Raw genomic sequence first — 14,836 nt, 5'->3', positions numbered from 1 at the left:
TATTCGTTGATAAAGTGGGCAATATGTTCGCAGTTTTACTTCTGGCTAACGGAGAAATATCATTCGAGTTTTGGAACCCTTCGGTGAGCCGCTGGCGGGCCTCTGCGTTTAAAGCGGGGAATATGGATCGTATGATACAGAGATAACTTTATTTCGTATGGCTTGCATAGGTGGTAGCGAGATACAGCCTCGTAAAAATTCGCGCGCCCGGTTAATACGAATAATTATTGCTCCAGACTGTTGCTTCAGGGCAGTGTGATTCTTGAAACTCTGCAGAGGAAATTATTAAGGTTATGCTGCAGTTTCAGAAATGAGATTCAAAATCTGGTAAAAATATTCTTACTTAATTCTTAGCATATCACGATGAGATCATTAACACGTAATAAATAATATTTGTAGAGAAGAAAACGTATGATTTCCGATAGACATTTCAAGAACGCGATAATAGAAATTAATACAGTAATAGCAAGAACCTGGAAGTCTCTTAAGAACTTCTTCTCGTAAAGAACATCGATCCACTTTAATATGCTAAAGACTAAGATTTCGTTTAACCCCCTAGCCAATTTCTTGGATATAATAATTTCTTCGTTTTTCTTTATTATTTATTTATTCGTAAGAACCAAAACCATCGTAATTGAAATTGATTCATCTCCATTAATTTTTTAATTACACGATTACAGACGCTTCTGATTGACAGATTAAACATTATTTCAACAAATTCTACTCTTTTTACTTAGAAAAGGATTCCTGAAAGGACTGTTCTTGCTGAAAGGATTATAAAAATCCACGAATGGGTGAAACTACCCTCGATCGTTGAAAACAGGGGTGGTTTAATCGCGGCCAGGCAGATACATTGCTATTCCGTGATCGTTTGAAATTTTACAGGGCAACCCGTAACGCATTCGAGCACGGGTGGCGGCTCTAACTTCGAAGTGGCAGCTTGGCTAAAAGCTTTCCGCAATTTTCGAAACGATTATGATTTCACGAATGGTAATGAGGTCAGGACCGAACGCATTACCCCGGCCAACCTCCCTGGCTATTCCAGCTCTGGAGTCACGACAGTTTAATTAATTTATTGACCGGACTTTTCTCGTTATGGGACAAGTCCGTCGCGCGACGGACTCCGACTGTTTAGCAAACACGAAAGCGCACGTTCTCAAGTAATTACCCGGTACCGCGTGATTTACGGTTATGCTGCCGCGTCAGTCCGCGTATGCGTTTCTCAAACATCTCACGATCATGCTCTCGAACGTGGAAAATGGATATCCGACATCGACGAACCTTCTCCGTGCCAAAGGAAAAGGGCTCGAAACGCTGAAGCGTTTCATTTCTGACAGATGATTCTCGTCCACGATTGGTCGTCGCGATTAAAGTGCAATTTGCAACAGAAATAGTTTGTAATAACCCTATCGAAACCTAGGGCTGCACGCGGAGAGAGAGAAGAAAGGAGATGATTTAGTGCTGTCGTAAAGTTGGTACAAAGGAAACATCGAACCACGCCTGTAAAGTAACCCTGACTTTTACGCGATTCAAGGATGTAAAGCGGCCAAATGAAAAGAATTTAATGGAAGAAAAAAGCTGGGGCATTCTGCTTCTTCGTTTAATCACCTGTAACACCTGTTCTTACTCCCGTCGGAAATATATGGCTCGTGAAAGCCGTTCGTCCAGTTTGTTCAATGAAATCGTTGAAACGAGGCTGGAGGGGGAGATTCTGGTGGGGAAACGTAATGGCGAAATTGTTCCTTGATATTTTCATGATGCATAAAATTAAAAATTAGAATTTTTACTATCGTCTACACGGGCAAATCAAAGTTATAAAAAGTTTTACTATTTCTTAATATTCATTGCCTCTTCTACTTACAACTAAAACCTTTGACCAATTCTCTCTTAAATAAACTCATTCGCATTAAAATTCACGAGCCAAATGTTCCGCAGGAATAAGCACAGCCATATCCTCTGCATTCATCACCGATCAAGGTCAATTTTCCTGGTCGGTTCACCTTCAGTGAGATTCGGGTCAGCGTCGAAGCACCGTGCCAAGATCCAGCCTTAACTCTTGGCCCCGTCTATTTCGCCAATAATCGAATTCTGGCTGATAGAACGCGATATACATTCCCGTCTCATGCATCTTGCCACATATTCGCTGCTTCGACGTCGCGTCTCAGTCGTTCGTTTCTCGCGGGTCATTCGAGTCGAGATGGATTTCAATTTCCCTTCTTTCATTTCTCGCTTTTACAAACGATAGAAGAAGAAGAAGAAGAAGAAGAAGAAGAAGAAGGAGAGAACGCGATAGAAGGGAATCGAACCGAGAGAGAATTGAAAGATGAAAGGAGATGGGGTGGCAGGGTGTCGCGGATAAACGATCTAGATAGCGGACTTTATGGTTCCGCGGGATTACCGGGGTTCGTTGCATAAATTTCACCGACGGATATAATGTAAAGCTAATACGCTGGTTATTCCAGCTGAGGCGGTGGGGGATATTCGTAACGCTTGTGCAGGGTTGGCGAACGTCGTGGGACAAGGAGGAGAAAAGAACGAAAGGGAAAGGGAAAGGAACGGGCGGAGACAGCGCGAGGACGAGCGGCTTCGGAGAACGCCTGGGAATAGTAAATTTTCGTTACAACGCGGCATCGTTATTAGCATACAAGTATTTAGAATGAATTATTGGCCGGTTCGCTTATCCCCATGGGTGGATATATTCGGTACAACCTCGACTCCACTCTCTCTCTCTCTCTCTCTCTCCCTCTTTCCAACGTCAGGTGTATCCCACAGGAGGCAGCATTATATCTTGCATATTTTATCCCGCACCGTTGGTCCTTCTTCTTGCAACACGCTTTTCTTCAAGGAACGCAACAACGGAAGGTAGGCTGCTGGAGGTCAGGAAGAAAGGGATCAACTGTACTATCATTTAAAATTGAAGATGACGGTGCACGGTGAACTATTTGAACTCTCTTTGCTTCGTGTACCTTTGTACGTGGTTTGTTTCGAAAGTAATAGGATTACTTTATATCTAATATCGATACTTGGTTTGTGAATCTTTTTATATTTACGTATTTCGCTTACATATTATATTTCTTAATCGATTTAATTAATACTTCATCTTGATTTTATATTTTTTTTTCGATAAAAATGATCTACTGTCGAACCTTTAGCTACAAAGGAATTATCCTCGTACGTGACAAAGAGAGATCCTCAATCTTATACTACTGAAGAACAAGCCTTTTAAAATGAAAACTGCTAACCTGGAAAATTCAGGAAATAATAAATAACTTCTCATTCGCCTAACTCTTTTAAAACGATCATTTTTTTCTTCAGAATGTAATCTAAGAATATTTTAATAAATAGGGTCGCATTATTTTTTAGACAGATCAAGTATACACCATAGAACACTGTCTTCCTTCTTCTCCGTTCTTATCTTATCACATCATCTTTTGGGAGTTGTTAGGTCTAAGCTAAGCTATTCGGATTTACGATCGACTAAACTGGATCAAAGAATCGATTGCTTATAGCTGTAGAAGGAGTCGTTGCTGTACATCCAGGACTCTGATCAAACGTGTAGGTCGCCGGATACTGGCCTTGACAAACGATCGGCTAGCAGAAATCACCGCTAATTGTCACGCTCGCGACTGGCAACCCTTTTCCCCGCGATATTCGACGAGTAAACCGCATTTGCGGTCAACCCCTCGGTCCTGGCATTCTTACTTTATTAAGCGAGAGTTATGCCCCCGGGTCTCGTTCGCGATCTCTTGATGTCGCACTGAGGGCCATAATCGAGTCTCATTCAGAAAGCTCTAACGAGGGGAATAAAAAACCGGACGTCTCACTCGTTTCACTTAGAGATTGATTTTTGTGTACATTGATAAATAAAGCTGCGGTTCTTCGTCTTAAACTTCATTGAAATTGTGCAACAAAGTATTCTTTGCAATGAGAGGTGTAGGTACGTAACAATTTTTCAAAGACTACATTTTCAATGCTACTTTTTCAAAACATAAAAGAAGAAGCGAAAATAAAATATAGAGACAGCTTCTTTTTTACAATACAAATAATTTTCATGTACACTGCTCGAAATAATTAAAGCATCTTTTTCCGTGTCTATTTTTCTGCACTTTGATTTTAATATCCATCCTTACATCTGTACATTGTTCTTCAATAATTATCTAAAATCGTGCTTTTGTCACAGGATCATAGATTTCAGGTTTAGCTGTGCTCTGAAAAGCTAAGCTCTGAAGATGAAGAATGTTTGCGAAACGTCGGGACAAAGCGCAACGTACAAATAAAAGCATCATTGAAATCCGAAGAACGTCGAATACACCTGATCGTCGTGAAAGTTTAAAATCTAAGATCATCTTAAAGTCGATCCTTATCATAATATTACGCTATTAGTTATTAACTACTAAATTACAGCGAAGTATCTAAATCCTCGTCAAGCACGCGAAACCTTCGTTGGACGCACGAGCAATTTAAGACCACGGACCACCGAGCTGATCTCTCCCATCAATTTTCAATTTCGTTCGGTGCTGACACGCATCGCGTCCGATCCTCTCCATCCTCGTTCTCCATCCACGTTTTCGCTCGCTTTTCCGCGTCTCTTCGCTCCATGGCAAATCAACTGCCGCCGCAGCACGATGCAATTAGAAAGCCATTATAATCCGCGGAGCGTGTGTGCGCGCTGCCGTCGCGCAATGAACGCGCGGACAGGGGCCGAATTCCCGTGGAGTTTCTACACACCTTCTGTCGGGGCTAGATGGATGTCCGGCAATCAGGTGCACAGACCCCCAACTGCCTTTGAATTCGTCCGTGCGGCATCTGCCTGATATATTCTCGTTGACGCGGGACCATCATCGTGGCCACGGGCCGCCCGCTGCTTCGTTTTCGTGTTTCAACGTCGAAAAGCGGCCGGGAAAGGAGCCGAGAGATTCGACCACGCGTCACTGGACCGTAGATTTTTTCGGAAATTGACCGTGAACGATTTACGCCTAGCGTAGCTAGTGATGCGTGCGAGATACCGACACCCCGTCGAGAAGCTACTCTTCTCGTCCCTTGACAACTTCGCGCCCCTGTGTCAGAAGTTGCACAATTTTTCGAAAGTGTACGTGCTGTTAGCCCCTGTTAGGTCGTCGAGAGGAAGGGTTTGTTTCTTTCGCTGGTAAAGTGAACGAAGAGAAAGTCTGAAGCAGGGAAGACCATAGTTGATGTATGAATTTATTGCGTCTTTACTTATCGTTAAATTGTGATTTTTATGCATCTATGAGGAAATCGAATGTGCAAAACTGTATAGGAAGTACGCAAAAGTACGTATGAAGTATGTAAAGAAATACTGATTGTAATTTTTAATATGTTAAACAAATATTTAAGATCTATTTCTTTGGATGTATTGTCTCCTATCGTACAAATTGTTGTTATTGTTTGAAAGAGTTATATCGAACAGTGTAAGGAATCTCAAACACATGATCGATAGAGTGTAATTCAAGATATATGCGTTTCAACAGAGATCGAATATCTTTGATCGGTTCTAATCGTCATATTAAATACAATTACTAATAGGTGACTTTATGTGCTCAACAATGTTACAAAATCATAATGATCTTTATAAAGATCAGTAGTGGTACTTGATGTACCAGCACATCGTTCATAAAAATCAATATCAAAGATTCAATTAATTCAACGATTCATAAACGAAACTAATTAACGAAAAACTAAATGTAATCATCGTAAAATAAACGTACAGGGTGCTTATTACGAACGTCGAATGAACCGAGTAGCAACTAAAAGTCCGAATAAATCGACCGGATGACACGCGTATATCTGCCAAGCGTTGTAAGAAATCGAACACACAGAGGACTCGCAAACATACACCCCAGCCTTCCTGTAAGACGCGGAAGATTTACGCGGCCAATTGTTGGCCCGCTTGTCATTTCGAGCGTCGAGGAAGGAAATGTAGCCGAAAGAAGTTATGGCGTCCAGACGTCTCGAGGGTGGTTCTAGCCGGTAGCGAAGGAACGCGAGATTTTTCGGAAATTGACCGTAAACGACCGGGTCAATTTACGCTCTCCGAGGAAAGTGACGGCTCGGTTCTCTTCAATCGATTCCGGGGATCTACGACGCCCTTAAAGGGTGGTGGAAAAATGGGAATTTAAACGACCTCTGCCACGCGAAGCTTTCTAGAATCTTAATTGGAGCCGAAGACAAAGGAGTGGCTGGCACAAAGAGTTAAATCGCGCTCTTTCTGCCGCGACGTCAGAGGAGAAAAAAGACGTTTCAGAAATATTCCACGTTTTAAATCATCGGATCGATTTAAAAAATAAACGAACGTTGTTCAACAACGTTGACGAAATGTCGGTGGCTTTGCGAGTCGATTCGCGATTGTTAAACGTCGGGCAACTTTCGAAATCGTTGAAAATTCATGAGCGTCGGATACGCGCGGTCGAACGCGAATTTCATCGAGCCACAGTAAATTCGCCGGCTACGAGTCAACGATCATTTCCAAGGAGTTAATATTCAAAATGAACATTAACAGGGGGGTCCAGGGCTACCGTTAATCTTCGATGGCATGTGGGACCACTCACGGTGCGCCGCAGGTCGCTTTATCGCGTACGCGTTAATTATGCAAATGAATAATTAGCATTTCGATTATTTCGACGACGCCACCCACGCTAGCCGTCTGGAATCTCGGCGATTCGACTGTAAGCAAATTCATTGGCTACTCTTCGATGAAGGGTTGCGCTCCTTACTTTCCTCGCGTGCTTTTGCTTGGAACTTGCAACTCAAACACGATTTAACTGAAACGAGTATACGCTTGTAAAAATTTTATCGAAGTTTTCAGCAGAAGTTCCATAAGTATGATAAATTTCGACGCGCGAAATCTTTGTTCGCTTGTCTTTCGATTGGTCGGTTGTTAAACAAGAATTCTTCGTACGAACGAAGCTTGTAATATCATCCTTTCACGATGAAGGTATCATAACACGAAGGGAGGGACTGAACACGTATGATGTCAAAAATGACAAAAGGTTAAATCAGATATTGTCGAATCGGAAGAGTATAATGGCAGAATTTACGAGGAACAATCGATTGGCTATAGGAATTTCATCGTGGCATGGGGACACCTGCAGCAGGTACCTGGGAATATTAAACATTGGTTCGAATTTGCCAATGGAGAGAGGGGTTCCACGAATCAATGTCGATTGATCAATGGAAAGCGAATCGACTCGACTGCAGAAATAAACTGTTAGTCTTATGAATATATTCATACCGAGTTCATCAATATTCAAAACCTACTTTCCTACGCTTAAATCCAACTGAAATCGGATGTGACCGGCTCTCAGACGCTCGTGCCCTGTCACGAGAACGAACGATTCATGGTTTCTCATCGTAAATCTTTACGATCTTTGGATTCGTGTCTTCCTTCTCGCGACGGCCACGAAAGATGAGATCCTGAAATCTATCAATTTCAATAACCTGACGCTGGTACTACATATTTCATCTTCTGACACATCCGCGATTTTCCCAGATTTCTCTGTATGCCTTAAATTCGAATTTCAGCGAAGAAACGAGGTACATTCGATTCGATTAGATCCATTCTGTCGGATCGTTCTACGCTACATTCACGCGTTCGTCGAAGGAATACTCAACGAGCGATCGTTCAATCGGATCGCGAATTCGGTTCCTTTGGACCATCTCCAATTCTCTGGCTCGTGACCCTTTCTCTTTCGTCTATCATTGCCTGTTGCGTCATTTTGCCAACTCCGAGGCCGGGACGTGAGAAGTATCCTGAGAAACCATGGAAAGAAAGCATCGTTCGAGAGGCAAGCCACGTCTCGATCCGGGAGATTTACAGAGGTACCAGCAAATAGATCAGCTCGCTAATGGATGGTCGCTCCTTTTCGATATTACCTTTTTGCCCCCTCGAGCTCCGGGCAGGAAATTAGCAAGTCTTAAGAGATCCCTCCGTGTTAATCGTCGAGCTGATTTCTGCGGCGTCGCTCTCGGACAATTTGCCACGACGAAAATTTCATTTGTCTCGTTCCCTTTTGCGTGCCAACCGATCCAGTCGACCCCTTCGAGGGTCTCTTCTCGCTAATCCACCCTATTTCGTCTCGTCTCTATCATCTTTCACAGCCTCTATCTCTTTTCAACTTGCCCTCGAGAGTTTCCTCATTGGAGAACTTCGGGGACTCGAGCCGGGATAACATCGATTAATCCCGGCTCGTTCGGCCGAAAACCGTGAAAAACGTCACTCGACTCGGGCCCAGACGCGATGCCATGCAAGCTCGACTGACGTTGAATGAAGAACGAAATCAGATTTCAGCCGGCGGCCGTCGGCTTTCTAACAATAAGTCGGATTAAGGGTGGCTCGCCCTGGCGAACGCGGAACTCAGCCGAACAATGATACACTCTATGATCGAGATTATATACTCTTTCCTTTCTTTTTCGAGAGCCTTCTCCTCTTTTTGTATACTGGCGTTAAGAAGATTCTTTCGATTGGAAGAACACGCTTTGGTGTTATAGGATTTGAAGGAACGGCACGAATTATCCTATGAAGATCGAAGAATAAAGAAGTCAATGTCTCATATGATATATCGTCGATATCGTTTCTTCTTTTTCTCCCTTTTCTTTCAGTAATAGGAAGGGTGAAACGGGGATAAAATTTTCAGGTAATTTAACGTAATCGTTTTATAGATCAAAACGTTTTACCGGTCATATACTCGTGTCACATCGCACAATGAAAACTGTGGCTCGTCGTATCCGCGATCCGGCGCTCCGTTCACGTGGCGTATCCGCGTAACGTCAATCCGATAGCCGCGCGCGTCGCGAACCAAACGTTAAAGTAGGACATAACAAATAGCTCACCTTATCTACAATACCGCGTATTGCACGGACGTTGATCAGGCATAGAACGCGCACACACCAAACAGCACGTAAGAAATCATCGATCACAGCCAGGTCTTCTCTTCCCGCCTTTTCTTCTGCTTCAAATACAGAATACCTCACTTGCTTTCTCTCGTCGCACCTTGCAATACACGTTGCAATTACAAAAACGCACTGTTACAAGGTCTATCGAACTAGTCACGTAAAATATATCCTACATCTCCTCAAAAAAAGCTAAAAACCAAAGTCAAAGAACTAAAGAAGAAAACTAAAACGAAACAATCCGACGTAAATAAGCACACGCGACCAATTTCCAGTCACCAAACTGAATCACTGACTATCTCCCTGCTCGTAACAGTGTCCGTCGCGACGATGGGTCCAGAGCAAGGTCCCCATTGAATAGCAGACACGTTTCGCGAGCCGTACGACCAAACGAAAACAACGTACCAAGCAACAACCGTACCGTCACGGCGCCACGGCACTAACTGACAGGCTGACGAGAACCTCCAGTTGCTCGAAGGAGTGAAGCGGCTGGGGCGACCAAACCGGAGGGGTAAGGGGACCCAGTTACCAGAGGCTTTCTCGCTCCGGCTAGAGGAACGTTCGGTTTGCTCGCGTTCAATCTCGCCGCGTCTCTCTTGCTCGCGTTCTATCGCCACCTAGTGGCGGTCTCGCAAACTCGTTCACGGGTACGGGCATCCACCTCCCCTTGACGAACACCAAGGCAATCCGGTGGGGGTGAAACGAGCACGTGGGGCAGCTAAAGAGGGAGGTCCGTGGCGCGTGAGCGTGGTGGGGGCCAGAGGCAAGGCCGGCTTGGGGGTGAGGTTGCAAAATATGTTGTAGAAATGGGGTGGCCGATGAATGCGGTCGCCCGTAGACTAGGGATTTTATTGATCTTTTTTCCACCCCACGCTCGAACCTAGAGGGGGTGGGTGTTTGGAAGGGAGAGGGGTAGCAGCGGCGCGTACACTCGCGCACGCTTAATTAAGCGGCCGGACTTACGTCGCGTATATACCTTCGCAGCACGCTTTACCACGCCGCGCCGGGACTCTCTCCGGTCATTCCGCGTTTCGACGATCGGCTGGAATCCCGGTCGACGAGCCCATCGATCGATTTGCGGCTAACTTCGAGCCCATTGAAATTAAACGGGCCGAACCGAGCTCTGGGCGGTCGTGTCGCCGCCGACGGGCCGTTCCTCGATTGAATTTCGAATAGGTCGCGCCTATCGCGATTACGATCTTATCATCTTGTCTGTACTTAACCTTCGTTTCGTGGATCTATTAAAGATTCATCATGTTGCAAGAGAAGTGTAATTTTTTGTCGCGATTAGTCATTAGTCTGTTTTATTCAATTTTTATTCCTGAAACACGAAGCTACAATTGAAGAGTTTTCTAAGAAAAAAAGTCTGGATTTATGGCATAATATATACGTGCGGATTTATCTCTTTTATATTAAGAGAGAGGTTTTATCTCTTTTAGTTAAATAGTCGAATTATTATACGAAGAACAAAGTTTATTACAAATCATTGTAATCTTCCATTTAAAAGTTTCCTTTGCAAGTATTATAATATTATGAAACTACAATTAAAGCTCCTGACACGATTGTTTCTAGAAAGTTTCTCAATTGTTTTTCAATCGCCTGTGTTCCCACTCCTTCTTCTTTTCTATGTCGAAGCGTACTCTATCGTTTGTGAAAAAATCTTTTACGCGTAAGAACTACCCTGTACAAGCGAATATAGTTTATTAATAATATAGGGGAACGAAAAACAACAAGGAGATATTAACGAGTTTGTTCGAAGCGGGATTCTTAATCCCTAACTGATCAATTCTCGAGGCGTCATCGTTCACCAGGATATATCGTTATCGCAACCCTAAAGGCCCATAAAATCGCGAGAATTGTGAGATATTGTGTCTTGTCACTTCCGAGCTTCGACTCGTTCGATCGTAGTGGGGGCAGCGCGAACCATCCAGATTCGGATTAATGTTTATGGCGCCCCAGAGTACATGGTGGAATCCCTTCTACCGGCAGCAGCGTATAACAACCTGACAAGTATTAAGAATCGATAGCAGCCTGCACGCCGAAGCGGCTTTATGACTTATCATCTTCACACTGAACGTCTCTCGTTGTGCTCGTTATTAAGGCGACGGTTGCCTAGTCGATAATTAACGTCACCTCGGAACGATTTTCTTACGACGTATCCGCGAAATTCATAAGCTAGTCGGTTTATGTACAACCGCTGAAAATTCTTTATGGTCCCTTATCGTGTTTAAGGCATCGTCGGAAGGTTTAGTATCCGTTTTATGATTATGGAAACAATAGGTTCGTAAGTTTGTATGAAATCGTAAGGACTTTTGGTATTTCAATGTGGAATAATTTACCAATCAATAATATTATTCGATTGATAATTTATAATTTATAGAGAGCAATATAAACAGTTGTTACTTTATGTCAAAGATTTGTAAATCTTAGTACTGATAACTTGGAATTTGTGACTTGTAAAATATGCCTAATAACGTTAGTTCAATCGCGCAAGAATATCCTACCGTGAGATAAAAATTAATTAAAAAGTCTATTGTAGATAGACGTTTTAACGAGGAAAGTCCGTTGAACTATTCTAACGAATCTGGTTTATTACACCACGAAATGATCGAAATAATTAGAAGGATAAAACTAGTTTTGCGTCAGATGAAATCAGACCCCCTCGATCTGGCAGATTTCACGGTAGATCAAGCCGGCCACTGCTCGAGGAGTTAGAAACCGATCAACGAGTCCGTACCGCCCGCGCTCTGTCGATCACGAAATAAACACGATTAATCGTTTCAGACAACTCCGTTCCACGAAGTTCCGGTTGCTGTGGCGCGACGAGCCTTAAAGTGGATTTACTCGATCCGAATGTATTACCTGCCGCGTGGGGGTCGAGAAGCAGCCACTCCGGCTCAAAGAGTTCGTCGCCCGAGAGAGAGCGAAGGCTAATTAGCGATTCGATCACGGGGCATCCGATGCCAGGGAGACAACGTCGCCGCCTTCGCCTGGATTCCCTTTGATCCCCCGTCATCCCTGTTTCGTTCAATTCGCTCTCATCGCTATCCTTTCACGACGATTCTGTTCTCGTTCAACGTACACACGCGACGAGGCGTTCCGTGAGGCGCGATCGTAACAAAGCTACAAAGCAGAAATTAGTCGAGGGAATAGCCACGTAGCGTTTGATCCCAGACAATTCCTCCAAAAAACGTGATACTAGAAAGAGGAAGGCGGCCCTCTTCTATACCTTTTCTCGCGTTAATCGCGTCAAACGGGACTTTTCCACAACCATCGAATCCTATATCCCGAATAAAAAGAATCATTCTCAAGTGCTCGTATCTATATACATCACCGATACAAATTAACCCAGACCCTTTACCAAGCCACCACGACCAAGAACAGGATCACAGAGGTTCCCTTTGCGGTCCTTCAATTTCTCCGTCTCTACCTCGAACACCCTCTCTCAGAACCAATCCCGGCACGCGAAAGAGGAAGGACACGCGGCCGCAGACAAGAGATCTAATATACCCGACGGTTACATTAGCCGGATTTAATTTAAGCCTCGACCTCGCCGCGAGACTAGCGCGAAGCTTACATTCGAGGACGCGGTTGATTCCGGCGGAGAAAGGAAGAGAACGGAAGGCGGTGGTTTGGTTTGGGGTGCAGCGAGATCGAGTCGACAGACGATGGCTGTGTGTGCTGGTAGCTAGATGCCACCGGTTTATTGTAATTGCGCTGTCGCACGCCGTGGGAGCAAGCTTCCACCGGCGAGAACCAGGGCATTGTAGCCGCTAATGCTCGGCCGTTTCGCTGGCTGGGTGCAGGGACGGGGACAGCTTCATTAACGGCAAAAAATCACCGTGACGAGCGTTCGCCGCTTCTTCTTCTCGCGACGTGTTTCACCTGGCCGAGTGTAAACGAAAGCGCCAGTGTCAGCTCGTTCGAGGCTGTTGCGCGAGCCTTCTTTGCCCTTGCACCAACCGTGATAATTGATGTCGGCAGACTCGCGAGCACCGTGGGTAATGACGGGAGGAAATTAGATGGCAGCCGAAGGGGTTTTTAAGTATTTAGGGAGATGAATGGGAACGGGACGCTCGGTGAATGGGATTCGGTGCTCCGAGAACGCTCAGAGTAGCAGAATATTGGATTGCGGAGGTAGAGAGGAAGAGAAGCGTAGAAAAATAGTTGTCGAGATTCATTGTTTAATTGTGGATAGTGCTTTCGGTCGAGTGGTTAGAGTGAAATTAGAAATTTTCGTTTAACGAATCCGGTGGAAACGTAGATTCGGTAGATTCAATTTTTAATAGTGTTTAGTAATTGAAAGTCAGAAATATTGCTTCGGAGTTTTCATTCTTTTGTAAATATTATGAAGGCAGATCTTAAATATTGATATAGCAGTGAATATATTGCACGTCAAAGGAATTACATTACAGGAAAAGCTTGATGGGATTCACGAGCGATATGATCCACTTACTTCACAAGAGACTATTAACCACTTAACGGCGCACGACCGCAATGTATACGGGTAAAGCCAATACGCTTATCGTTTGATAGTTTTTTCATTTTAACTATTCGTCCTAACTCATACTAATTATCATGGAGTTATTCACATAATTGATCAAATAGCCTTTAAAACAGGATAATTTTTTAAGCATTGAATCAAACCGTGTTTTTTTTTTTTTTTAGAAATTTAGAAGATTGTTTTAGTAGATGACGTGTAACAAAAGTTTGGAAAAAAATTGCAATTCATCAAAACCACGAAAAAAGAAAGTAAAGTTCTCTCTTTGGAACTTTTTTATCTGAAGCATGTGATGAAAATTTAAACGACACAATTTGAAGATTTATGTTAAACATATGGTTGAAAATTATATTGAGATCTATTGGTGGGAAAAGAAACATCAGGCATTGGAAGACGTAAAAATCTTTCGATTTTAGGTCGGAAGATGTGAAAAACTGGTCGAAACAATAACTTATTTCGATGAAATTTTCAGAATGTATGTAAGTAAATGTGTATAAATTTATACAACATGTCGCTTAAGTTTTCATTACAACTTCAGATAAAAAAATAATAAACTAATTCTTTTACTCCCCCCCAAAAAACGCAAGTCGATTGATCAATTCGTGAACATATATTCCGAATATAACGATATCAGTTATGCGAGGAACTTCATATTAGACTCTACAGATTTTTTCGAATTGAAGGTACAATTAAAAAAACGGGTGAATCTACATAAAAGAAAATAAGTCTAAAATATAGAGTGATATTTTTTTCGACTAAATCGAATATTGAAGTTGTATCGAGTACATATATACGAGTGAAATCATATATGTATAAATGTATGCATACTGGATGAATTTTTAACATTGATTTGCTCGGAAAAAGATTTTCATACGAAAAGATATCACTCTACATTTTCGTTTTACTTTTTCATGTAGATTTACTCTCTTTCAGATAGCAGCATCGATTCGAAAATATCCTGCATATCTTATAAAAGAAATATCACAGCCATTTTCGTTGTTATCAGCAATTCGGTGAAAAATTTCTGCGATAAGGGGTTAAAAGAATTTAAAATCTAAATAACTCGACGTTGTTGACTTTGGCAATTCTTATGCAGCCAGACTCTCGTTTTCGATGTTCCTTGGTTCGCTGTTTCCGTTTGTCGCTTCGCCAGGCAACGACAAATACGCTGGCCCGGAAGGAGCCTAAGCTCATTCTTATTTATGAAAGAAGAAACGTCGTCGAAGTCCATTCGCCGAGCACTCGGATACCTATACACCATACACTGTGTTGTTGGAGCGACATAGAATAAGAAATGGCTGGCGTTGGTGAAAAGTTTCATCGGAGAAGGTGGCCGCGAGAAAGTTTTCGACGAGTTGAGATCGCGCATTTCGTCGCTACTCTTGTTTGTTCTCTAGCGACAATATAACAGGTATGGCATGGTCTGTG

The 14,836-nt window shown here is 43.1% G+C and overlaps 1 protein-coding gene across 3 annotated transcripts in view; it reads right to left on the bottom strand.

The window, feature by feature from the left end:
* The window catches only part of LOC100645409 (discoidin domain-containing receptor 2), a 134,620-nt gene extending 125,200 nt beyond the window's left edge, over positions 1 to 9,420 (bottom strand). For 2 of the 3 annotated variants that reach the window (XM_048407861.1, XM_012310313.3), the window contains exon 1: positions 8,848 to 9,420. The gene's annotated coding sequence lies outside the window, so the exon portion shown is untranslated. The remainder of the gene's footprint in view (positions 1 to 8,847) is intronic. The other variant, XM_003396602.4, reaches the window with a different exon arrangement.
* Between the last annotated feature and the right edge of the window lie 5,416 nt (positions 9,421 to 14,836).

Source organism: Bombus terrestris, chromosome 7, assembly GCF_910591885.1.
Source record: "Bombus terrestris chromosome 7, iyBomTerr1.2, whole genome shotgun sequence".
NCBI classification, from domain to species: domain Eukaryota; kingdom Metazoa; phylum Arthropoda; class Insecta; order Hymenoptera; family Apidae; genus Bombus; species Bombus terrestris.
Note: the sequence above shows the minus strand (reverse complement) of the source record. Positions and strands in the feature narration are given on the sequence as shown.